This window comes from Tauraco erythrolophus, chromosome 6 (assembly GCF_009769465.1).
Source record: "Tauraco erythrolophus isolate bTauEry1 chromosome 6, bTauEry1.pri, whole genome shotgun sequence".
NCBI lineage: Eukaryota > Metazoa > Chordata > Aves > Musophagiformes > Musophagidae > Tauraco > Tauraco erythrolophus.
The window spans coordinates 53,862,162-53,887,700 of record NC_141470.1 but is presented as its reverse complement, the minus strand read 5'-3'; the positions used below and the strand labels follow the sequence as shown (position 1 = coordinate 53,887,700).

The window sequence follows — 25,539 nt, the reverse complement described above, 5'->3', positions numbered from 1 at the left end:
AGGTAGAGCCGAGAGGAAAAGGAAGGGAGGGGGGAAGGTGTCGGTTTTAAGATCTGGTTCTGTTTCTTTCTGTCCTCTCGAGTAATCGGTTTTTGTTTCCCTTTGTCCTTCTAAGTAATCATTAATAAACTGTTTTGCTTTGAGAAAGCCCTGTCTGTTTTGCCCAGGACCATGGTTGGTGGGTGCTCCCTCTGTTCTTGTCTCAACCCTCAGTCCCTTTGTTTGTTTTTTTTTCTCTCCTCTCTACTTTACTGGAGAAGGAGAGACTGTGTGAGTTTTAGTTGCTGGATCAGCCTAAAACCACGACACTTCTCCAGTAAAATGGAGAGGAGAAAAATATAATAAAAAATATAATAAAGGGACTGAGGGTCGAGACAAGAACAGAGGGAGCACCCACCAACCATGGTCCTGGGCAAAACAGACTGGGCTTTCTTAAAAGCAAAACAGTTTATTGATGGTTACTTAAAAGGACAAAGGGAAAACCGGTTACGTGAGAGGGTAAAAAGAAACAAAGCCAGATCTTAAAACCGACACCTTCCTTCCCCTCCCCTCCCCCCCCCTCCCCTTTCCTTTTCCTCCCAGCTCTACCTCCTCCCTCCAGCGGCGCAGGGGGCAGGGACTGGGGAGTGCAGGTCAGTTCATTCCGTGCTGTTACTGCTGCTTCTTTCTTAAAGGAGGAGGAGTCCTTATACCCTTTTCCCCTGCTCCAGTGGATCCCCTACTCACGAGGAAAAATCCACAAACTTCTCCAGCGTGAGTCCAGTCCACAGGAAACAATCCTTCCCCATGGATTGCCCCAGTGTGGGCTTTACCACAGTCTTGGATTCTTAGGGAGCTGTAGCCACTCGCTCCGGCGTGGGTTGTCACGCAGACTCCAGATGCCTCTCTGCCTTGTGCGTCCCAACACGACCGTCCTCAGGCTCAGGCATCTTCTCCCCACGGGCTGCAAGTGGGTCTCTGCTCCACCGAGGCCGTCCTGGTTGCAGGGGGGCCGCCTGCTATCTCACCATCAGCCGCAGGGGAAACTCGGCTCCGGCACACCTCCTCCCGCTCCATCCTCACTGACCTGCTGTCGATGCGGCTGTTTCTCTCAGATCTCAGTCCTCTCCAGGTGAACTCAGCCCAGTGGGCACCCCGGGAGTGGGGCGCTCCCCGAGCTCCCCAGCCGGCTCCGCTGTCGCCATCCTCAGTGGGTGGCGCTGGCCCAACGCAGGCAGCTGCCCGGCCGGGAGCCAGGGAGCGGGGGCAGTGCCCTCCTCCCTTCTCTCCTCGCTCCTGGGCAAAGCACCTTTTCCTGTTCCTTTGTCCCAACTTAAATAGGGCAATTCGCAGAGGCGCCCTATTGGCTCAACCCCGAGGGGTATGGCAGTCTGATCTGGTGGCCAGAACCAAGTCTAACCTGGTTCCAAAACCAGGGAGGTCACAGGGAGCAAAGCCCCTCTCCTGCCACCAGAACCCCCACCCCCCGCCCCACATCAAACCATGACAGAAGCTATTTCTTTAGCAAATATTTGTTCTCAGATAAAAAGCTCAAAACAAGTTTCAACGGGTTAGTCTTTTTGAATCTTTATTAGCCAACCTGCCTTTTCTGGGATACATATGGTATCCCAGCAGATAGATACATGTATATACAGTATACTGATAGTAAAGTATCTATATGTAGTATGGTATGCATTTTGGAGAAGGCAGGTTTTTTAATTTGTTTATTCAATGAAAGTAAGTTTTGGATAACTTTGTTAATATTTGAATACTTGAATCATAGTGGGTTTTTTTCATCATCATTGCCAGTCATGACTTCAGTTCTGATGTCTTAAAATCTCAACCTAAGGCTGGAGTTGCCACATGCAGATTGTGATTAGTGACCATGGTTTTTATGGCTTTTATAACTCTCTTCATCACCATGATACTTGGATTTCTGTTGTGTCCAGTTTTTAATGGGTGTGAATCTGTCCTTGGTTTAGTGATCCTACTGTGTAAAAGTGATACTCCTCCCATTTTGATAGAACTGGGCTTTGTACAATTAAAACTATTTTGCTAGAGCTGTTACCTTTCACAGAAACTTGTGTGGCTCAGAGGAATAAAAACTGAAAGGGCTTAAACAAGGTTCAAATGTCTCATTTTGAAGTTTTGGAACAAAAAAGCATAGTCTTTTTTCATACTGAAACTTTTTCACACTTGTGTTCTGAATTTTGGCTTGGAAAAATCAAGCTGCTTTCTTCATCAGAACGAAGTACTTAGCTAAAAAATTGTTTTTTGGAGGAGCTGGTGAATCCTTAGTAGAGAAATTTCCATCCTCAGCAAAGCCCTGTATGACTGGGAAGAGAGTGTCTTCCCTACACGTTCACCAGCTTGTCCCAAAGTAAAAGAGTGAGAGCTATGGCTCTTTACTTGTCTGAAGTGTTTTATGCTTCAGTGGCTTGAGAAAGTGTTCCTTCCCCTTTCCTCTTGCGACACAGAAGCTCTCAGGATTTGCACTTCTTGTTTTTTTTTCAGTAAAGCCATGATGAAATTCTGAAAGCTGTATTTGATTATTTGTACTGTATTTTTTAACAGCTGTTTTGCCTTAATTTTGGGAACCCCACAGTTGCGTGAAGAAAATCTGTCCAGCAATTCTGGTACATCTAAACATAAATGAGAGTTAAGAGACTGTGTTTTAGATTTCAAGAAACTCTTGTTGGCTTTCCTTCTGTTCGAGGTGGCCTTGAAGGCAGTGTGTATGTGTGGGGTGCTCGTCAGTGACATTTTTCTGTTTCTAAATTATAAAACCATTTGAAAAATGCAGCATGTGCCTTTTTTTTTTTTTTTTTACTACTGGTTAAAAAAAGGGGGAGAAATGTTTAGGCAGTGTGTAAATTAGTTAGCGAAACTTAGCCTCAGCATTTTCCTGTGGTAGTAAGGATTAAGCAATAGTTCCCCAAAAGGTGGAGTTTTGTTTAACTACCATGTCCAGAGCCAATACAGGTGCCTCTGGAAGAGTATACTAGACCTCGTGGGATTTTTAGTTTTAAATCAATCTGTCTGATATTTTGAGTCCACGTGGGCTGTAGTAGCAAGCACAGATTTACCATACTGTGCTGCTCTTCCCGTTTCTCGGAAACTTCCACCTCTGGTATCTGTTCATGGAAACTCTGGACCCAACAGGCTGTTGGTTTCATCCAGTTTGATGGTTTCGATGTTGTTATACTTTTGATAAGATTCCTTGTTTTGAATCTGAGGTTCTTTTTTTCCCCTGCATGTTGTTCTAGTGATAAATGTGCAAACCTCTGGGGGTTTCAGTGCACAGGTATATGTATATACAGTATACGCTTTATGTCAAAAGGCTGCCTGACTGGCAGGGAAGCTGCTCTTTCTTGTATTTAGAAACAAAATGTACTGTTCTAGTCCAGGTGACCTATTTCCATTACAAAAGAGTAAATACAGCAACAGCCATAGGAGAATTGCTTGAGACAACTAGTCTGAAGTGGGTTTGTGTAAGCAGTTTGACTAGCAAACACGTTAGAGAAGTTCATTTTGTTGATGGATAACTTGTGGATACCAGAAGAGGAGCATTGGTAAGGCGCGGCCTGGCTCTGCTGCTCGGGGTGAAGCTGGTTGGGCTGTCACGTACACCCATGTGTCTGTTTATAAAGGAGCATGGCTTCCCCCTCCGTGTTTTAAGATCACTTTTTTCCTGTGTGAAAGGGGAATGGCTGCAGAGATTGACCAGCTCAGATACGAGTGCAGATCAGAGTTTTATAAAAGGCCTTTCTTTTCCTCCTGATTCATTTCTGCTTTGTTGGCAATCTCCTCCTGTTAATTGCCAGAACTCGCCCTGTGGGCTCGTATGTATGCTTCAGTTATGGGTGGTAATTTTGCATTGCCCTGCTCTTAAAGCATCCAAGACTGCGCAGCCAATGGGTCTTGCTAATACAAATGTAAATTTATTTCTTTCTTGGCTCGCTGCAGCACGTGTGCGCTTGTTAAATTTTCTTTTCATTAGCTTGTATGACATATTTTTGGTATTAGAATTGGTACTACATGCACTTCTATTTGCGAAGGGGAATGACTGTAGTTTATTATTCTGCCCTTTTCAAAGGTAGTAGTCAGTGTCCAACTTCGTGTAGCTGGTGGTTTTTTGCATTTGTTGTTTATGGCCCCTTGTACCTGACTGCTGTGGCCGGATGTACTTTGTGCTGTAGTTTTTGACCTCACTGATGGATCCTCTATGTTAATCTGCCTGGGTAATATAAATATTGCAGAGCTCTATGCCTCTCACTGCTTTTTTCTGTAACTATTTTTATCAGGATTCCGTTATATATCCTTCCAAAAGAAATTCTATTCAAACAGTGGTTACAGGCCTGATGGAAAACTTCCTAAGGTTAGTTTGAAAAACTGAGATGCTTGGAACAGACTGGGGTTTTTGGCACTTTGACTTCAGCGTTTAGAGGTGTATATAATTCTGAGTTTTAGTCTTGTGTGAGGGTCATGATGGTCATTTTTTAAGACAGAATATGTGAAATTTGGAAAAATTAATTGCATAGTAATGCAGATACTGAAGATTGAGTTATTAAAAATGTAGTGATGTTCTAAAATGTCCGTGCAGCATTGGGAATTCATAACTGATGGCAGTGCAGGATGCAGGTTGCAGTAAAAGTATATGAAAAAGAAATATAAATTTATCAAATTTGGTGTCATTTGGGTTTCATTAATTTTTATCTTTAAACCAGATTAGTAGATGGAGAAAAAAATGTAAACAAAAAGGAACTGGGTTACTTTTAATTATGTAACTTTCCTGAAAAGTCTTTTTTTCCAGGCAGCTGTCTGATCAATGGCAAAATTCGTAACAGCTCCCCAAGTATTTAAGATCTCTATTAATTGGAGTTCCTTCTCTATATGAAAAAATGTTCTCTCCTTAGCTGTTTTGCATATGAAAGATGAAGACGATCGTTTTTCTCAAGAGATTAAATAAATAAATAAAACAATTAATTAGAATGAAATAATTTTCTAAACTTAGGGGAATTAATAATAAACAAAGCTTCTAGAGTAGTCAGCTTTTATTTTGCAAATTGCAAGTATAACATAATGTAAAGGGAAGACTTTATACAAACACATTTATTCCATGATAGTTTAAGAGCCATAATCAGCTATACTGCTAAAGTGATGCAGATCTTTTGGTTATTAAGTAATTTTACTGCTTTTGCCTTCAGATATAGAAATAGACTTGCACAGATTTTGGGGAAAAGAGAATGGAAATTTGTGATGGAAGTGCTAGAGCTGGTCTTCTTTCTGTCTCCCTGGGGATATTACCATCAAAACCTTGCTTTGAAAACGGGGAAAGTTGTATTGATGAGCTCTATATTTTGTAATGGTATGGAGCAAGAGTTTTAGGCGTTCACTTTGTGTTGAGTGGCACTGCTAAACAAAAAAAAAAGTTCATTTTTGCCTATTTCTGTTCCCATTTGCCATCCTCAGTTCACTGTGGTGGCTAGGAGATGCCCCTGAGAAGAGTGGCTAGCGCTCTGTGAGTGGTTCTGTCAGGCACTACAGTTAAAAACCCCACTGACAGTTGCCATCTGATCAGTTAAACCTCCCCCAGACTAACAGAGGAAACTTTTCCTAAGATATTTGGATTTGCCACTGAGTTTGCCCTTTGGCTAGCCTAAGGCAACAAAAGTGTACTTGGGCTTTAACCATACCACACCAGACAGTGACATGCAGCAGTGTCCAGACTGGTTCTCAGCCAGCTGCCTGAGGACCCTGGGAGCAGTATCTTCTGATTGCTCAGCAGAGGGTTGGGTTTAGTTTGCTTTTGTGGCTTTTTCCTTCTTTTTGTATTTTCTTTGCTTTTCCTTTGCAGAGTAATTTTAAGATGCTCTTTGCTGCTCTAGTACAATAGCAAACTGTCCTCTCAGTTGTGCTAGTGAAGACATTTGTGTAGCTGTGCTGTAAATAGGATCCTGGTGATTTATTTGTTTGGTTTTATTTTAAGGGATTGAGACTTTTTAAGGAGGGATGAGGGCTTTCTTAAAGCATTCCTACCAGAGAAGATGTCATTGAACCATAATCTCACTGAGGTTAGTTAGATGGCACAGTGCTGTGCTAGCAAAATGATGCTGCATCTGGCTCCAAAGCACAGTTTCTGCACAGAAGAGCATGGAGGCGTCGTCGTATTTAGTGTTAACTCAGGTGTATTCTGGCAGGTGAGTACTACAAACCTGCCTTAAAGGTTCTCTGACTTGCAAACCTGTATTCTCAAGTCACTTACATGCTGTAGAAAAGTTTTCCAGTACTGGGTAAAGCAAGAATTTGGGAAGGAGGTGCTGTACCTCAACTTCATGATTCCTTGGTCTTCACGAGGCTGACACAGTTCGACACTCTGCTGCATCTCTCAGCCTGTGCTCTACCGCCATAACAGTAGAGCAGCCTGGGCTGGTACAGGGGTCTGGAGCACACCTGAGTTGGCAAACGCTACCTGGGGACTCTGACCTGGGGAGAGGGGACTGATGACAGGCACTGATCTTCACTTGCTGTCATCTGATGTCCAGTTTTCAAACTGTGAGGTAGAAAAGAGAGGTTGCTTTGATGATATTGTGGTCAACGGTTCAATGTCCACGTGGAGGCCAGTGACGAGTGGTGTTCCTCAGGGGTTGGTACTGGGACCAGTGCTATTTAACATCTTTGTTGGAGACATGGACAGTGGGATTGAGTGCACCCTCAGCAAGTTTGCCGATGACACCAAGTTGTGTGGTGTTGTGGACACGCTGGAGGGAAGGGATGCCATCCAGAGGGACCTTGACAAGCTGGAGAGATGGGCCTGTGAGAACCTCATGAAGTTCAACAAGGCCAAGTGCAAGGTCCTGCACGTGGGTCGGGGCAATCCCATGCACAAGTACAGGCTGGGCGGAGAATGGATTGAGAGCAGCCCTGAGGAAAAGGACTTAGGAGTGCTGGTGGATGAGAAGCTCAACATGAGCCAGCAATGTGCACTGGCAGCCCAGAAAGCCAACCCTATCCTGGGCTGTATCAAAAGGAGCATGGCCAGCAGGTCGAAGGAGGTGATTCTGCCCCTCTACTCTGCTCTCGTGAGACCCCACCTGGAATACTGTGTTCAGCTCTGGAGTCCCCAACTTAAGAAGGACATGGAGCTACTGGAATGAGTCCAGAGGAGGGCCACGAAGATGATCGCAGGGCTGGAGCACCTTTGCTATGAAGACAGGCTGAGAGAGTTGGGGCTGTTCAGCCTGGAGAAGAGAAGGCTCCAGGGTGATCTTATAGCAACTTTCCAGTACCTAAAGGGGGTGTACAGGAAAGCTGGAGAGAGACTTTTTACAAGGGTGTGTAGTGATAGGACAAGGGGCAATGGATTTAAACTGAAAGAGGGCAGATTTAGGTTAGATATAAGAAAGAAATTTTTTACATTGAGGGTGGTGAGGTACTGGAACAGGTTGCCCAGAAGTGTTGTGGCTGCCCCATCCCTGGAAGTGTTCAAGGCCAGGTTGGATGAGGCTTTGGGCAGCCTGGTGTAGTGGAGGATTTCCCTGCCCATGGCAGGGGAGTTGGAACTAGATGATCTTTGAGGTCCCTTCCAACCCTCACCATTCTATGATTCTATGATATAAACAAGTTAACAGTATCTTCTGTGAATGCAGGCGCTCCCCTGGTTTTCATGGGGATGCCTCTCTGGCTTTGTTGTATTGCTGCTGTGAACAGACTTCGACACTTGGGTGAAAAACTTGCTGTTTTAATAGCATGTGGAAACAAGTACACAGACTCTGGCTTATCTTTCCTTGGTCACTGACCAGGCACAAATAATGAACTTAGTAGACTGAATTAATCTCTTAAAGGAAATGGTCTGAAATCCATCTGGTAGAGTGCTGAAAAGCAGACTCAATAAAATCCTAGAAAATTGACTGTAGGAAGGACTTTTCTGTTGGCAGAAAGCTGAATTGGATGACCTGAGGAGAGTCCTCTGTGTGAAATTTCTGACGTAAAGGCAAATAGAAATAAGTGATGGATCCTGAGCACGAGGTTTGCAAACTGCATTTTCAAGAGATGGAGAATTTAAATGCGCTTATTCCAGCTGATGTTCTTTAACACAATTCCCTCAGCAAACTGTTTCACCGTGGGTGGCTTTAGTATGGTGGGGGAGCCTAACATTCAGAGGATGGTAATACACACAGAGATAAGCATGCTTATTACCCATCTTAATTCAAAAGCCACTGAGATACTACCTGATCTCAAGCTATGGTGCAAACGAAGAAAAACCATCAATAATTTCAGCTTGGTGTTCAAGCCTGCTATCGATTTCTGTGACTAGAGATAAATGACAAGTTCTTATGGTGTGGCTGTTGGGTACACACACCATTTCTAGAGGGTACTTGCAGTAACAGGCTGTGCTTTTTTCTCCAGTGGTAGTCAGATGCTGGCTGAGTGTGCCGGAGTATGCTTTTTTACACAGAAACCTTTGGTGTTGCCTCTTTGCACTAGCAGTAGATTCCATAAATCTAGGGATACCTTGTGTCTTGTGTGCTGGCCTCTGCAGGAGTGTTGGCACCTGACAGCACATCTTATTCATGCTCCACAAGAAGAGTTCGTCTTTCAGGAGACTGAGACGAGTTGTATCTTTCCTTCTTTAATGCTAATGTATTCTTTATAGCATACCTGCTTGCAGATGTCTAAAGGCATGCAGTAGTGAATGAGGGTGTGGATCTAGTCGCAGTTGGGTTTAAACTCTGCAGTGCTCCTTAGGGGTACGATGGAAGAAATGTATATCTCATCAGATGGAGTTTCTTGTGTTGTCCTTCAGCTTCAAGACAGTAGAAGTCACTGTACGATGTCCGAGTGTCAAAACTTTATGTAGATTCTTGGTGATGCAGTCCTACCAGCTTGAAAAAGTTTTGAAGATTTTTGGCTTATTTTGTCCGAATCAAAGCTCAAGGTTAGCCTTAGATTTGCTGGAAACAAGCGTCTATTGGAAATAGCGTTTTTGTGGTTTTGTTTTACTGCACTTGCTAGATTGCAGTTTCCAGTTACAGAAAAACGAATTTGCTTCCAAGTCTGGCTGGGAAATGGTCAACACTGATAGTCACTCGGTAAGAGAAGTCATTGTTCCTTTTTGGCACTACCTGCAAATACAGTCATGAGCTGAAAAGTAGCAGACTTTCTTAAATCTCCTCTTTGCTCGTTATTCTTCAGGGAATTGTATTCTAGAATATTTCTTAAACAAAGGCTGTCCTTTCACCACACTAACTTGGTCCTGTCATGCTGACACATTCCACGGTAGTGGCGTTGCCGCAGTGCCGGAGGTGAGGTGTGCTGAGCGCTCCCTCGCTTCCCTCCTCCCTCCCACTGCCGGTTGAGCTCCAGAAAACGCCGGCGCTGCCTGTGCCGCCTTGCGTGCCCGGCTGGCGGGGCTAGGCCTGGGCACAGTGCCCCTCGTGCTGCCCGGCCCTCCGCGTGCCCGGCCTGCAGATCACCCACAAACTTGTGGAGCTCCTCGAGCAACAGTGAAGCGATTCTTGGCTCTGCAAAGTCTTGCTGCTCATGCTGTGCAATTTAGACAAAATGCTTCCTGCTAATTATTAACAGTTACTCTGTAGGAACAGACTCATTATAGGGGCGCTGAACCCTGGCCCGCCGTCCTTTCCAGCACCTGAACAATGCGAGAGGGAGGGGGAAGAAATGGCGAGAGAAACTGGAGTGCTGGCACCAATTAGTCCCGAGATTAGTCCTGAAGAGGATTGCAATTTCAAGGCCAAAAAGAGTAAGGAGTGGGTAAAAGGATTTGAAATGAGATTATAGGACCTGAAAGCGCCTTTCTTTTGTTAGGGAAATAATTCAGCCGTTTTGCTGGAGCCAGTGAGACAATCCAGTTTAGTGGCTGAAGTAGGAGATCTGTGTCCTGTTGCTTTTTAAGGTTCTTTAACGAAGTTGATCCCCAGTTGCGTTTGTTAGTGCTTCCTGTGAAATCAAAGTGTTTTCAACAAACAAACAAAAACACGGAGGAAAGCTATTGCCTCATCAAAAGGCCCGTTGTTTTTCAGGAAGCTTATTTGTATTCTTTAAAAGGGGAGCCAAGGAAAGGAGGCAGATTGAACTCCTTTTTTCCTTTGGGGAAACTTTTTTCCTGGTGGTTACGATGAAACCAGCACCAGAGTCACCATCTCACCACCCATCCTGCCATCCTATAGATGAGTTTCAGTGCTGGTTTTTGTTTGTTGGCCTACTCAGAGATGCAAATCAGGCAGTTTCTACTGCAATTAAAAGCACCATCTGCCGTCAGTGCTGTAGTGGTGTAAGTTGTTCTCTTCCTCCGGGACGGAAGAGGGGCACTAAGCCTTGCTGCCCTATTGAAGAGACCACAATAAGCACTCATGTAACAGTAAGTGTAACTGGGGCTGAAGTGAATGTTACCCTCAGAGCCAGCAGGTCGAGGGAGGTGATTCTCCCCCTCTACTCTGCCCTTGTGAGACCTCACTTGGAGTATTGCGTCCAGTTCTGGAGTCCCCAACATAAGAAGGACATGGACCAGTTGGAGAGGGTCCAGAGGAGGGCCACGAAGATGATAAGAGGGCTGGAGCACCTTTCCTATGAGGACAGGCTGAAAGAGTTGGGGCTGTTCAGCCTGGAGAAGAGGAGGCTCCGGGGTGACCTTGTCGCGGACTGCCTGTATCTTCTCACAGTGGGTCGCAACCAAACAGCAGTTGCGACCACGATGTATCTCACGATCGGAAGGCTGATCCAAACTCGCTATTATCTCACTCCAGCAGAGAGCTCTGACTCACACTCTCCAGGGGCTCCTACCACTCCAGTCTCCAGGAGGAAACTGCCCCACTCCCTCTTGGGAGTGCCCCGCCTTTAAGCCTCCCATAGGTCACTTGGTCTCCGGCTGACCACTGTGACTCACAGCACCTGTCTCAACAAGGCACAGGTGCTTCCCATGTAGCAGCCAGGAACTTCCTTAACAGACCTTATAGCGGTCTTCCAGTACCTCAAGGGGGCCTACAAGAAAGATGGGGAGAGGCTGTTCAGGAGGGCCAGTTGTGATAGGACAAGGGGTAATGGTTTTAAAATAGAGGGAGGTAGATTCAGGTTGGATATTAGGAAAAAATTTTTTACCGTGAGAGTTGTAGAACACTGGAACAGGTTGCCCAGAGAGGTGGTGGATGCTCCATCCCTGGAGACGTTCAAGGCCAGGTTGGACGAGGCCCTGAGCAACCTGATCTAGTTGGAGATATCCCTGTTCCTTGCAGGGGGGTTGGACTAGATGACCTTTGAAGGTCCCTTCCAGCCCTAACCATTCTGTGATTCTTATGTTGGGGACTCCAGAGCTGAACACAGTATTCTAGGTGGGGTGTCACGAGAGCAGAGTAGAGGGGCAGAATCACTTCCCTCGCATGTTCCAGTTGAAGTGAGAGCGGTGGCATTTGGTGCACCCAGCAGAGGCAGCTGCCCGGGCGGTTCAGTGCTGCCAATGGCTGAGCTTGCTGCTTTCTCATTTATGCCCGTTTGCTTTCTGTCCTTCGTGTGTTGGTGATGCGCTGCGTATGACACTGAAAAAAGAGACTTCACTAGCAATGAAACCACTAACATGAGGATTAACTGGAATGGTTTGGTAGTCGTTTGTTCCATTTTCTCCTCCATGATTTGTCAGAAGTTACATGAACATGTGAAGAAAATATTTCTGCTTAATTGGTTGTAGTAAACGGATGCGCTATAAATTAATTGCCTCTTTAATGTTGAAAAGGTTATGTCCCATTCATTTTATGACTGATTAGTATCATTTCACTAGAATGAGCAAGCTTGAGGTCATCTGATGTTTGAACAGCATAGGTTGTTACTTTCTGTGATTTGCTGCTTTAGAGGGCACGAATGCTATCTGGGGATGTCAGGGTGTCAGTGTCTCTTTCTAAACACCAGTGAACCATAATTAATTGTTTCCTGTAATCTAACTCATTGATTTTCTATATTTGAGGTGATCCAAGGAACAGCTTTACTCCAGGGATTAATTACAGAGACAGAGTGAGAGTGCACATACGTTCATGAACATATTTTTGCTAGTTAATACTAATGAGGATTTTTTGCAACTACGTGGCAGAAACTGATTCAACACAGTATCTGACAGATAACCATGCTCATCCTTAGCAGCTCCTCTTGGTGCCTGCAAGGATCGTGCTCTTTGTTAGTGAAGTATCTCCATTTTCGGAGTTGCCCACTAGCAGATGGACCTCCCAGAACCTCTTGGTTCGTCAAGGAGAGAGCTTGCGTTCTCCTCCACTGGCTGTTAAACTGGAGCTGTTCAGTGAGGGGCACAGAGGATTGCTGGATTGTTACATTTGGTTTTATTTTTTAACTTTATTGAGCTTTATCAAGAGAGAGTGAACGGCCTGGACTCACTCTCTAGGCCTCTTGAGTTTTGGCACAAGGTTGTTACAAAACTGCTGTTTAGATACACCGTGCAGAAACAATAACCTTAAGTATTTGCAACTTTTTGTGACTTATTTTTCATGTTGGTAAGGATTTTCTTCAACCTTCCTCACATGAAGTTGCAGAGGATAAAGCAGAGATGTAGAAACCGGTATCTCATGGCAAAAGCAATGAGAGCCTCTGCTTTCTGCTGCGAATCCCAAAGTGAAGAGCAATGTTTAAGCTCTGTCTTACTGAGTCACATCTGACTTCTACACAGACAGCTGAGGAGAAGCAGCAAATAGAGGGAAACATAGAGTAGATTGCAGACTCCACCGGGGAAGCCGAGATTTGTTGAAATAACAATGTTAGATGGCAGTTCCTGGAAGAGTAGTCTCCGTCTTGGTAGAGATGCAGCTTCATCAGTCATATGAAGAATCACTGGCTTAAAGGTAGAGTGGTGACTTCTTGCTATAAATTATGTGAAGGTCTGCTTTTCTTTTCCTTAGTGAGTTCCTTCGTTCATGCAGGAAATATTGTAGCTTGAGAAAATTATTGGAATGTTATTAAGTACAATGTTAGTATTCTCAACAGGCTGAACAGCTGTTTGGAGAGGTAAGGATTAGCGATAAAGATGCACACTGGATTTTATTTCCCATTACAGGTGGGAGGTTTGTTTTTCTACTAAGATTAAAGTGGCTAAAGATAGTTTAAAAATGAGTCAAAATGAAGCCCTCTGAGTATTTGTTTACAGTTAGATTTGCAGAACATGTGAAATTCATTATTTCATAGCTCTGCTTTGAAAATGTTAAGTAGAAATAGTGGAAGTTGGGTGCTGTGGCTATTGCTACTGTAAAATTAACTAGGAGTGCTCTTGTTCTGGAGACCAGAGCAGTACAAGTCACCTGCAGTTCCTCACCAGTGTTCAGGGGGACTTCATTTTGACAGAGACTTTAGAGGTAAGATACTTCTGCAGTGTAAATACCTGTGAGGCCTCATCTGCTCTGCCCCTTGAATTTGGGACTTTGTTGAGTTGAAGACTTTTCTAGTATAAACGGAAAATTCCTATCTTCTCCTGACTGGATTGGGCTGATAGGACAGAATTGGGTTAAACTTGTGCTATTTGCTTTAAATTTATTGCACAGTGGAGGGCATATTATAATTCTCCTTTTGATTTCCTCTGCATCCAACCTTGAGGCATTTGGGATCTGTTTAGGAGGAGTGCTGAACTCTTGTAGGTGCAACTAATGTCAGTCACTGATGAGGAGCCCTAATGGTGTGAGTTGTTAGCAGGGGCCTGGAGCTGGGAGCTGGGGTTTCCTGGGGGCTGGTCCTGGTCTGCCATGGTTTACTGGCTCTTTTGGAGGTACGTTGTCTCTGTGTGTGTGTTTTCCTTTCTGTGAATGAAAATGGTATCTCTATATCCCTGTGGGTGGGAGGATTGATCTTGGTGACGTCTCCACAGTGCTTCTGAATGCAAAAAATACTATGTTCTCTTCCCTCTTTTATTACGTCTGTAGATCCACACTGTGAGGTGAAACAGCCTGGTCTTAGGTGATGTAGTTTCATGTGTGTGTTGGTCTGTCCCTCTTCTATCTCTAAAATGTAGCTCTGAGGGCTTAAAACTGAGTAATCACAGGAATGTGAATGAGTGAAAACTGACAAGTTTTGAAATGAAATTTTTTCTTCATTAGCAGTTTATTTCTAAAAATGTATCTCTAAGGATAACTTGATATTTATGTGTTAAACTTTTGTGTTGGTGATAGAAGTACCCACAAACTGTCTATCATTCATCTTTTGAGGACCTCACACACTGTGCAGCATGATCCTCAGGCATAGATCTTCTGGAGGATACGAGTGTGACTGCTGAATACAGGACTCATGTAGTTAGATGTGCATGAAGAGGTAGAATGGAGATTAATCAAAAAATGTAATTGAGGCTTTTCAAATACATGAGTATTTGACTTCTATTTTGTCATTATTATCATCATGTTTTCTGCTTTTAGGTAACTTTCTGACATGTGCATCAAACACTTTGGTGCGTGGCCCAGTGACTGCAAGCCCAGTGACTGCAAATCTCTGCGTGCTCCTCTGCAGCAGTGCTGTGGAGCCTATAAGCATATTAAGCCTCTCAGGGAAAAATACCCTCAGCATCTGGGAGAGGTTAAATGTTCCAGGGGAGAGGTTAAACATTCGTTTTTGTCCTCTGCTTCTGTAATTCCAGAAGCCAGATTAGTTCTGAATCATCTGAACCACATTCATTCAAGATTAATGAGAAAGACCAAGTATGGAAAATTTCAGCTGGTAAGTGCCTTGGCTTTGAGCAAGTAGTGAAGGGGGAGTTCATCCTGGCAGCAGCCTGAGGGTCATGCTTAGTTTTGAGTTTCCTTAATACTTAAATTGGTGAAATGGGGAATCGCACCATACCAGGTAAACAAGAATTTCAGCAAGCGACATGAAGCATTTGCGAGGCAACTTAAAGGCCTCCTCGTTTTTTTTCCTCATCTATTTCCGTTTTATTGGAGATCAGATTTGTCCTTTTGCATATACATGTATATAACTTTGTATATGTTCAAGGTACATTGCTGTCTTCAGAATGAAAAGCGGCATAGTCTTATTAATGGGTAACAAGCTGCTCTAGCAGAGATGTGCATATTGATAATATCAAGTCCGATTGACTGACAGGCCATGGTTAAGCCATGGTTAAATTTGTGGGTGGGAGCCTCATGTAAAAAGTGTTCATAAAATTCATGCAGGTCTACCAGCAAAACTGCTTGAAGTTCTGCAAAAATAATAAATGGATAATTCAGGACTAGAATAACAGAAGTCAATTGGTTGACCTTGGGCTTTTTAAAAATTTAATCCGTTTCAATTTGGGAGAAATGCTTCTTTTAGTAGAGCATTACAGTGTTGTGCCTGGTTGGCAGCTCCGCAGTTGCAGTGTGGTTCAGTTACTCAGGTGGTTGACGTGGAAGTTCTCTAGAGCCTTGTCTCTGTTGTATTAACTATCAGAGCAGACTCTTAAAGTAAAGTTGAAAATGAAGGTTAGGCTAGGTATAAGCAATTGCTAGGACTAATTTATTTTCTGGAATCTGAGATTAAAGACTTTTTTTTCTTCCAGTGCAATTCGAATCAAGTAAAACCAAACCTGAAACAAACCTCCTCTTCTCCCTTGCTTGTTTTGTAACAAATGAAGGCTTTTGTCAGAAAACTGGAGTGCTCTGTTTCTGACTTTGTATAGTAGGAGAGAATCAAACTTCTCCCCACTGGCCAGGTCAGTGTTTGATGCTGCTATGGTCCAAAAGAGGCCATGGTCCTGTGTGGTCTCAGAGGCCAGTGGCTGTCTGTAAACGGGATCATCTATTCATCTGGGCTTCAGGGGACTGACCTGCGGTGCCTGCATGAGCTGGTGCAGGCATGCTTCGTAGCACATGAGCGAGTTTAGAGAACTCTGAAGTTTCCCCTGTCTGACGACCACTAGTTTTTCTTCCAGTGATAGATAGTCTAGGAATGATTTCATAGCTGTTATGAAATAAGGAGAAACACAGCACTACAGCATGGGAAGTAATCTGCACTGTTTTTCCTTATTTCAAAATCGGGATAAGCAGGGAACAAATAACAACCCATGTTTTGGAAGTGAGCTGTATTGCTGCTTCTTTAACTACATGCACTTCAAAGACTATTCCCTCACCTATTGTGTTGTTACTTAATAATTCTTTATTCCTTCCAGAGATATGTAGACTATGCCAGTAAGAACTTATTCTTGTTTTTAACACAAAAGAAGAAAGATAAAGCTGAGACGGAAAGGATGAAATGACTTGCCTGAAGTCACTGTGTGATTCAATGGTAGAGGTAGAATTAGAATTGGAGACTGATAGCCGACATCTCCCAATTCCCAATGGAGGCAAATCTTTTTTAATTAAATAGTACGTGGGACAGTTGTCTCACCATAAATTTTCAAATACATCTGGACTTTTCCCTGTTTTAGTATGCAGCCTAGAATTATAATGTGTTCATGATAAATGCATTGAAATATTTAAACACAGATTAGTGAGAAATCTGCATTTTGCACTATGGCTAGCATACCTCAAATAGCCATCTCTCTTAAAACAACAACTCTCTAGAAATGACGCTTTTTTAATTTATTTGAAGAACAAATCCTGCATTGTTATCCCTGAATATATATTGAGCTCTTGGCAAAGACCAAAACTGGCTGAAGGCTACAGAGTCTCACCAAGGGGACAAGAAGGCTTCTTGTATCATGTCAGCAGAGAGAGGAGTCTTTTGAGCACCACAGCAGAGTCGTTGATGGGCCCCCAAAAACACATGACAATATCTGCTTTCTTAGTCTATCTTTCTCTCCTTCTTTCTCTCCTTCTTTCTCTCCTTCTTTCTCTCCTTCTTTCTCTCCTTCTTTCTCTCCTTCTTTCTCTCCTTCTTTCTCTCCTTCTTCTCTCCTTCTTTCTCTCCTTCTTTCTCTCCTTCTTTCTCTCCTTCTTTCTCTCCTTCTTTCTCTCCTTCTTTCTCTCCTTCTTTCTCTCCTTCTTTCTCTCCTTCTTTCTCTCCTTCTTTCTCTCCTTCTTCTCTCCTTCTTTCTCTCCTTCTTTCTCTCCTTCTTTCTCTCCTTCTTTCTCTCCTTCTTTCTCTCCTTCTTTCTCTCCTTCTTTCTCTCCTTCTTTCTCTCCTTCTTTCTCTCCTTCTTTCTCTCCTTCTTTCTCTCCTTCTTTCTCTCCTTCTTTCTCTCCTTCTTTCTCTCCTTCTTTCTCTCCTTCTTTCTCTCCTTCTTTCTCTCCTTCTTTCTCTCCTTCTTTCTCTCCTTCTTTCTCTCCTTCTTTCTCTCCTTCTTTCTCTCCTTCTTTCTCTCCTTCTTTCTCTCCTTCTTTCTCTCCTTCTTTCTCTCCTTCTTTCTCTCCTTCTTTCTCTCCTTCTTTCTCTCCTTCTTTCTCTCCTTCTTTCTCTCCTAAAGTGGAGACAGTGGCAGAAGAATTGCTTTGGCCATTTGGAGAACCTAAAGATTTGGCCAGCTTTCCACTTCGTCTTTCAAAAAGTAACATTAAGTTTCATTTTCAGGCATTTCACTCATGAATAGCTTTCCTGAGCAACTTTTCTTTTGTCTTCAATAAAAATTTAGATGTAATCCCTCTGGCAGTTGTGTCATATAGAAAACTCATTTAGAGTGTGCAAGAGATCAAAATTTTATTATTCACTCGAAAATGTGTTAGACACCCTAGAGAAACCCGGAAAGACTTCATCTAGGAGCTTGAAGTTTCGATCCCACATGTCACAGTAAGTGAGAGATACCGAGAGACTATAAAAGAGGGAATTGCAGAGGAAAGAGAAGCATTACCAGAATATTAGATCAGCCTTCATAAATTAAAAATTAGTATTGTGAATTCACAGATCTCTTTAAGAACAATATTTTGTCAGTTGTGGAAAATTCGAGAAGATGGAGTAATGGATTTATATATTTAAAATCTCTAAAGTAATCAGCTTTCATTAAAATCAGGAAATACCTTAACACCTACCTTCCAGATATATTTTTTTTTAATGTATTGTCATTAGCCCAGGTTAGTAGAGGTTTTTTCCCTTTGATTGGAGAGGAAGCTTGCTTGCCTGTTGCTCGGTGATAGTTAATTGTGATATTAACTGCCAGCAAACTGCTGGCAGGGATTCTGAATTTTTTTTTTTCCTTGTTAACAAAACGCATGTGTAGCAGTATCTAAATGCTTCTGTATTGCTCAAAATTTGTGATGAGAGTGATAATTCTTTAATACAACTATGCTTATGTACCCAAGCATAGAGCGTTAACCGCTCTTTGCAGTGTGCTAGTCTTGTTAGCCCCCATCCCATAATGGCATTGAAGTTGAGTGTAGAAATGGAGCTGATATGGCAATAGAAGGATCTGAGCTCTCCAGTGCAAGCAGTGTAGAGTTGACAAGCGCTAGAGGAGTCCTCAGCCAGAATGAGATGCTGTCTGTCCTGTGTTGTTCACTCTGCAAGCTCATGGCAATGTGGTTTGGATCAAGTGACCTCCTCCCAGAGCTGCTCTGCAGAGCGGGTTTGTGCAACATGGGAGCCAAGAGGGCTGCTCATTGCACTCCTAATGAATGTTTCTCATGCCTTACACAGGGTGACTGCTGTGAGGAAGTATTATTCATCTTCCAGCATCAAGGGATGCTGTATTCCCACAAAAGTATTCTTCTTAAGCTTTTTCTTCCGTTACCAGCCCATCCTAAATTTACTTCTCAAGGAATGATAAAAATTATGATCTTCCAGCTTAGTTGGACATCCATTTATATACCTTATGGTAGCGGTGTGAGTCCAGCTTGTGTCAGGAGTTGAATGTACTTGTCAATATCATCATTCCCTGCTGCCACTAGATACAGGGTTTTGTGGGCCCCAGCCAGATAAAGGCACCTACAGCTATTGTTATCTCAGCATCTTGAACATAAGAATAATTGTGGTTTAGTTGCTTTTCAGAAACTTTCAGAGGTGGGTTTCTATAGCTGCAAGATGCTCCATTGGTTATTCTTTGACAAAATGGTTTGTTGTTTCTAGGTTTGGTGTCCTTGATGTTTCCTTCAGTTCACTATTTGTCAGAGGTGTAGGTGAGACAGTGAAGTATTTTGCACTGTGGATGGTTGGTAATGGAGTACTTACAGCACAGATACAGCGGTGCCTTTGTTCCCTTCATCTGGCAGCTGCAGCTTCTGCTCCCGGGAATTTTCAGTTGTATTGCTGTCCTGATAACTGCTGTCGACTCCAGGGCAAAGGGTGGTGATGGCAGTGAATTGGGTGCTCTCCCATCCACTTGCTCTGCTTTAATGGGAACTTACTGTGCTTGTCAGGAGAGGAAGAGTTGTATTTCTTCCTGCCACATCTTTTTGCAAAATCCCTGGGTTCAGCTGGATGTAGAGGTGCTTCAGTCAATCATCTTTGCTTGTGCCCATCATTTTTGCCACAGATAAGGGCTGGAGAGGAGATCCTGTGTGTTACTGCAGCCTGTTTGTTGTCTAGCAGCTGTTTGCTTACTGAAGGCTTTGTGTTGGTTATGTTGTGTACAACGTCTTGTTAGCTTACAGCTGACACAGTTTCTCTTTCTACCCCTTACTGAGCTGTCCTGCCCTGTGCTCCAGGCTTTCCTGAGAGCCAGGATGTGTTTTGGCACCCCTTATGCCCCAGCAACTGAGCCCACTGCCTCTTGGCTGTGGTGGGCCGAGGTGTGTGTGGAGCATCTTCCCTGCCTCCCCACTGGACCTTCCTTCTTCGAGCTAGTAGCTCCCTGCTTCAGGGGCCTTTGAAGTGTGCTTTCGGGGGAGTTGTTGGCTTGCTTGTTTTCCCTCCTTTTCTGTGTCCTTCTGCTTTACTGTCGCCCTCTGGACGTATTTGATAGCACAGTCATTGGCCTATATTTATTGCCTTTCTTCTGTGTTTTCATCATCCCTTAATTGCGGTGTGTAGTCCCACACAATTGAATTTGTTTTGAATTTTTAGTTGTTTGGGTTTTTTAAATCTATTTATCAGGCCTCTTTGACAAGGAGGCCTATGAGGGTTTTTGGCATAGTTGTGAAATACTGCAACTGTGAGAGAGAATTCATACCCTGGCGGGGTTTTTTTAGCTCTTGGCTTTAAAGACTGCAGTCTCCTTCCCCTAATGTGAATTCCAGAAGACAAAGGATTTGTATTTCCTTTTTTAAGTCTCTTGAAGCCTGTGCACCTTTTAAGGATTTTTATAAATGCGTGGCATACGTTTTAGTAGAAATAATTAATCAGGAGAGGCTCACATGCGTTCTTGCTTCTGTGTGCCCTGGGAGCTCCTGGCTGAGCTGGCTGGCTGCCATGAACCCTTGCTGGCTGGCCAGCCAGCCTTTCACGTCGGCCTGGTTTCCAGCACAAGTGGTATCCGAATCAACACATTCCCATGGAATGTTTTAGATTTCAGCAAAGCAACATTTTCCTATGGAAAAGCCTTCCCTCAGAAAAATCCGTGCTAGCCCTCAGTCAGGTGGCTTCTTGTGCCTGGGGCCGTGCGGCGTGACCAAGTTTCCTACTGGTTGTGTCATCAGAGGAAAAACAGTTCATTGCTTGCCTTGAGCGGAAATCGAGTCCCACTTGTCGTTAAAAATCAATAACGAATCCTCGGGAAAGGTTGGGTTTGATCAGGGGTGGCTTCTAGTTCCAGGTATCTCATTTCACACAAGCAGATGCTCACAGGTTAAAAACTGTTAGTTGTTACTTCTCCAGCCGCTGGTTTTCCGCAAGCGTGTGAACACTTCATTTGCTCCCTGTGTTGGTGCATGGATGCCACAGTCACAATGACTGTGCTTCAGAGAGAGGTGGATCCTGCACTGGGCAGACGTGAACTCCCACCCTCAGATCCTCTTTTATGCATTTGCTACAAATGCTGTTGCCCCTGGGTATCCCTTTGGCTGAGGGTGTGCTAGAACCGACAGTACTTTCTGCACATCAAACCAACGGTCCTTGACAGGTAACTGTTGGTGTTTCACATGTCATTATCCATAAAATGTACTAATTCATGTTCTGTCAAGATGTTTGTTTGAAATCTCAGCTCTTTACAATTGATCCTAGTCTGTCACCCCCCACACCACTCCCCAGGTGCCCCGTGCTCATCTTCTGCTGGGAGTTAAATCGGTCCAAACCTGTGCGTAACAGAAATTTATTAGGCCACAAGTTTCTTCACAGTGGTACAGGAGTTCAAACTAGTTACTGCTTTTCTTCTAGTAGCTCTGTGGGGATTTATTAGAAATTAAATATTACTTTAATCAGTATGTTTAGTTGAAAAGTTTGGGCAAAACTTCGGCCATCAATAGTGCTAACTGCATAAATATTAACCTTACAGCATATATTGATTACAAAAGAAAATTCTAAAACTAGATTTTGCATTTTTACTTTGCCTAAATACAGAATATGCTGTTACTTCTATGGGAGAACCAGTCACTCTTCTACCATAGCATATAGACTAAACTGAAGAAACTATTTGTTTGAAAAAACGCCTGGGATGGACCAAATGGTTTTTTACTATAGATAGTCTTTAGAAGAATGAACTTCTTCAAATGGTTTCTTAATCTGGAGCAGTGGAAGCAGCTTTTGAACACTTTAAAGTGAGAGATAGTTTAACTCTGTCATTTCTCAACTTGAAATATGTTTTAATAATTAATACTATTTAAGATTTCATGTGCAAAAATGGGGAACAGAAGGAGAACTTATCCAACACAGATCAGGCATAGCTAACTTCAGCAAATCCCTGCAAACATAGAAGTTTGTTGTTTGAAAGGCTTGACCGGTTGCTGTGGTACATTATTTACATGCTTGAATTCTTTAACTTCCTTCCCTGGGAAGGCACAGTTAATTTTCTCAGTTCGTGTGGGTTTGTGCTGAATCAGATGGAGTTTTTTATGAGAGCCTTGGGCCTTTTTTCAAGTTGGAAAATAGGATAAATCACTATGGCTTTGTTTCTCTGGTGGAGACATTTTGTCTATTCAAATATATAAACATTTCCCTCTCCTTTCTTTAACCCTCTTCCACCCATGTACAGGTATACGGCAGCCTGAGAATAAATTTTTTCTACAGCTTCATTTCAGAATTTCACCATTTTTTTCTTGGGCTTTTGAGAGGCATGTAGTTGCCATACTGTGATTTCTGATTCCTGTGGCAAATTTGTACAGTGTGAAGACTACGCTATGGCATTCCACTTGTAGCTTGATGGGTCCTGGCCCAGAGATTATCCTGGACTCTGATGCACTATAAAACTGTGAGCCTGCCCTACAGGAGTGTGAATGCCCTCAACAGCTCTTGACCTTCATGTGAGTTGAGGAGCCACACTTGAAGAGCTGGCGCTTACTATAAGGAATGCAAACAATTGGTTACATTAAGCCCTTTGAAGTGAGCATGTGTATTCAGACGAGTGCATGCCCCAGCGCGCTCCAGCACTTACGAATGTAGACCTACTTAACTTCTTTTGGTCATTTTGCACCGTCTCTCTTTCTCTCAACTACCCTTTTTGTTCAGAAGTGTCGAAGGCTTTTATTACTCAGTAATTGCTTTGGATCCTTTTACAGTCCGTATTTTAACACAGTGAAGTTTTTATATGTTAGCACAAGAGCGTCCGCAGAATAACTTTGAAAGCAGTGTGTTTTTTATATACGGCATTTTATCAGAACTTTGCTAATGCCGTCGGTGTAATAGACAACATCTGTTTTCAATTTCATTGCATTTTGTGTAGCGATAGTCAAGAGTAGACAAAAGTAACTTTGAACAGAAATGGCCTGGGGGCTTGGTTCATGTTTTGCATCCAAAGAGGAAGGTGGATTACCTTAAAAAGGCGGAGTGCCTTACAGTAATCTTACGGAAGGATATTTAGTCTCTTTTAATTTGTGCTCCCATTTGGGCATAGGGCAATTATTTATGTATTGATAGCATAGTTTCGTGAGACTGATTTCAGTAAAAGCTTAGTGTGTTAAAATACCTATGATTGTCTTCAAGCTTGAGGACTGTTTCATGACTACAAGAACGACCCCCCGGCAATCTGTCTCTTCCTACCTTGACAACGCTGCCACAAATCTTTTCCGTGCCTTTAGTTATTTCCCCTAGGTACTGTGCTTTTAAAACACTTGCTGTGCCTGAGCTCTAGGATGCGCTCAGTGAGCTCCAACAGCAGTGCCTCTCCGTCGAGGACTCCCACACACCAAGAGCAGCAGCAGCCGCGACACCGGCAGCACGGCCTGTGGATTTCCCTGGGGAGGGCGAGCTGTGCTGCAGAGGAGGGAGAGCGCGCCTGGCCAGCAGTCATCTGCACTGTCAAGAAAAGAGCAAGGTTACCTTTTATGTCTGGAAAGTTTAGTCCTTCTGCTGACAGATGTGGTAGCCACTGTAGGAAGGAAAGCTGTTCTGGTGTGATGGAGTCAGTGCAGGGGTGCTTTGGTACTGGCGGCCATCAGGTTTTTCCTCACAGCCTTCCCTCTTTTCCGGCTCGCCAACACCACAGATTGTTGAAGTGGGTGCTCCACAGTCCTATTGCCCACGGCATCGTGGGGCCACTCTGAGGCAGTGAAGGAAACAAGATTTAGAGGATCATACTGATGTTCTCTCCTCTTCCTCCTCTCTCTTTTCATGCATGTTGTGGTTTAACCCCAGCTGGCAACTAAGCAGCACCCAGCTGTTCACTCACTCCTCCCACAGTGGGATGGGGGAGAGATTCAGAAGGGTAAAAGTGAGAAAACTCATGGGTTGAGATAAAGATGATTTAATAGGTAAAGCAAAAGCCATGCACACAAGCAAAGCAAAACAAGGAATCAATCCACTACTTCCCATCGGCAGGCAGGTGTTCAGCCATCTCCAGGAAAGCAGGATGTCCTGGTTTTAGCTGGGACAGAGTTAGCTTTTCTTTTCAGCAGCTAGAAGAGCTCCGTGTTTTGGTTTTACTCAGAGGCTCGCTCTGAGGATGTTGATAGCGCATTGATGTTTATAGCTGGCACTGAGGTCTCAAGGACTTTTCAGCTGCCGTGTTCTTGCCAGTGTGTAGGAGCACAACAGGATAAGGGGGGAGCATAGCCGGGACAAGGGGGCCACAATTCCCCTTGTGATTTGTACTTGAACTTACGGTTGAGGCCAAACTGGCCAATTAGTATTCCATATCATGCAGCGTCATGCCCAATATAAAAGTGAGGATCAGCCAGAAAGAAGGGCTTTTTGCCCTTCTGGGACTTTCACTTTTGGACTCTCGGAGTGCTTTCTCTCTCTCTCGCTCTCTGTTTCGGGCCTCCCATTCATCCGGGATTGCGGTATCGGGATTTATCTGTTTCAGGATTGCAGCTTTGGGAAGAGACGGGCCTCGGTTAAGGGGTGGTGAGCAATTACACTGTACATCACTCGTTTGTATATATTTATCCTTGTACATATCTGTACATACATATATTGGTAGCAGTAGTAGTAAATTGTTCTTATCTTAACCCACGGGTCTCCTTTCTTTTTCTTCTTTGATTCTCTCCCTCATCTCTGGGGGTGGGGGAGGGTGACTGTGTAGGGTTTGGTTGCTGGAGTGGCCTAACCCACGACACAGGGCTCCATCATGCATAATGGTTACTTGGGAAGACAAAACGCCATCTCTCCGAACATCCCTCCCTTCCTTCTTCTTTCTCCAACTTTTGTTACTGAGTATGACGTCACATGGTATGGAGTATCCCTTTGATCAGTTGGGGTCAGCTGTGCCAGCCATGTCTCTTCCCAACATCTTGTGTACCCCTGGACTACTTGCTGGTGGGGTGGGGTGAGGAGCAGAAGAGGCCGTGACTCTGTGTAAGCACTGCTCAGCAATAACAAAACATCCCTGTGTTATCGACACTGTTTCCAGCACAAATCCAAAACACAGCCCCATAGTAGCTACTATAAAGAAAATTAACTCCATCCCAGCCCAAACCAGCACACTGCATGTGAATCCATTCTTCACCTTCAGCCGCGCTGTCACAGGAGAGGCCTTGCAGAGGCCGTCACCTTCGGGCAGCCTCTGCGCCAGCAGGAGGTGAAACGACAGAGGGACCTGGAAGTGGCCCAAGTTCTGGGAAGGGCTCTGGGTGGTGTGGACACTTGCATGTGGCTGGTGCCCGAGGGCCCTGCCGGGGATTCGTGGGAACCATCGTGGTCATCAGGTCAGGCTTCGTTATTGCTGGTGCTTGCAGGCAGATCGTTGAGCTGTGTGTTTCCCAGTGCGGCGAGGGCACCTCTGCATGGGAGGGGGTTTGGTGGACGAAGGGCTCTGGTGGAAGCTCAGCAGCTGCCAGGTGTCCAGCCCAGGCCTTTCCAACTGATGCGTTAGCTGGGTTAGTGCCTTGTTAGGGCTGAGGAAAAGCTGTAAAGGATTTGTTTTTTTAGCAGATAGCTTTGGGAAAAGACATATATTTTGCTGTACTGACAATTTAGTAAATATTTTTGACATTAATTTGTGAGGGGTTTTTTATTATTTATTCTAATTTTATTTTTTTTTTTCCTCTAAGAGAGTTTGGGCATGTGCTTGCTGAGCAGGTTTTTTCTTACGAAGAGAATGTGAATCTTGAATCAAATTAACCTATTTTTAACATGAAATTTTAGACCTTTGCTTGAAGACAAAAATGCCATGATGTTGCATTAGCTTTAAAAACA

General features: G+C 43.9%; 1 protein-coding gene across 8 annotated transcripts in view; it reads left to right on the top strand.

Annotated features, from left to right (window-relative positions):
• FOXN3 (forkhead box N3) overlaps positions 1-25,539 on the top strand; it is a 230,669-nt gene that overhangs the window by 119,602 nt on the left and 85,528 nt on the right. The gene's annotated exons all lie outside the window — the stretch shown is intronic.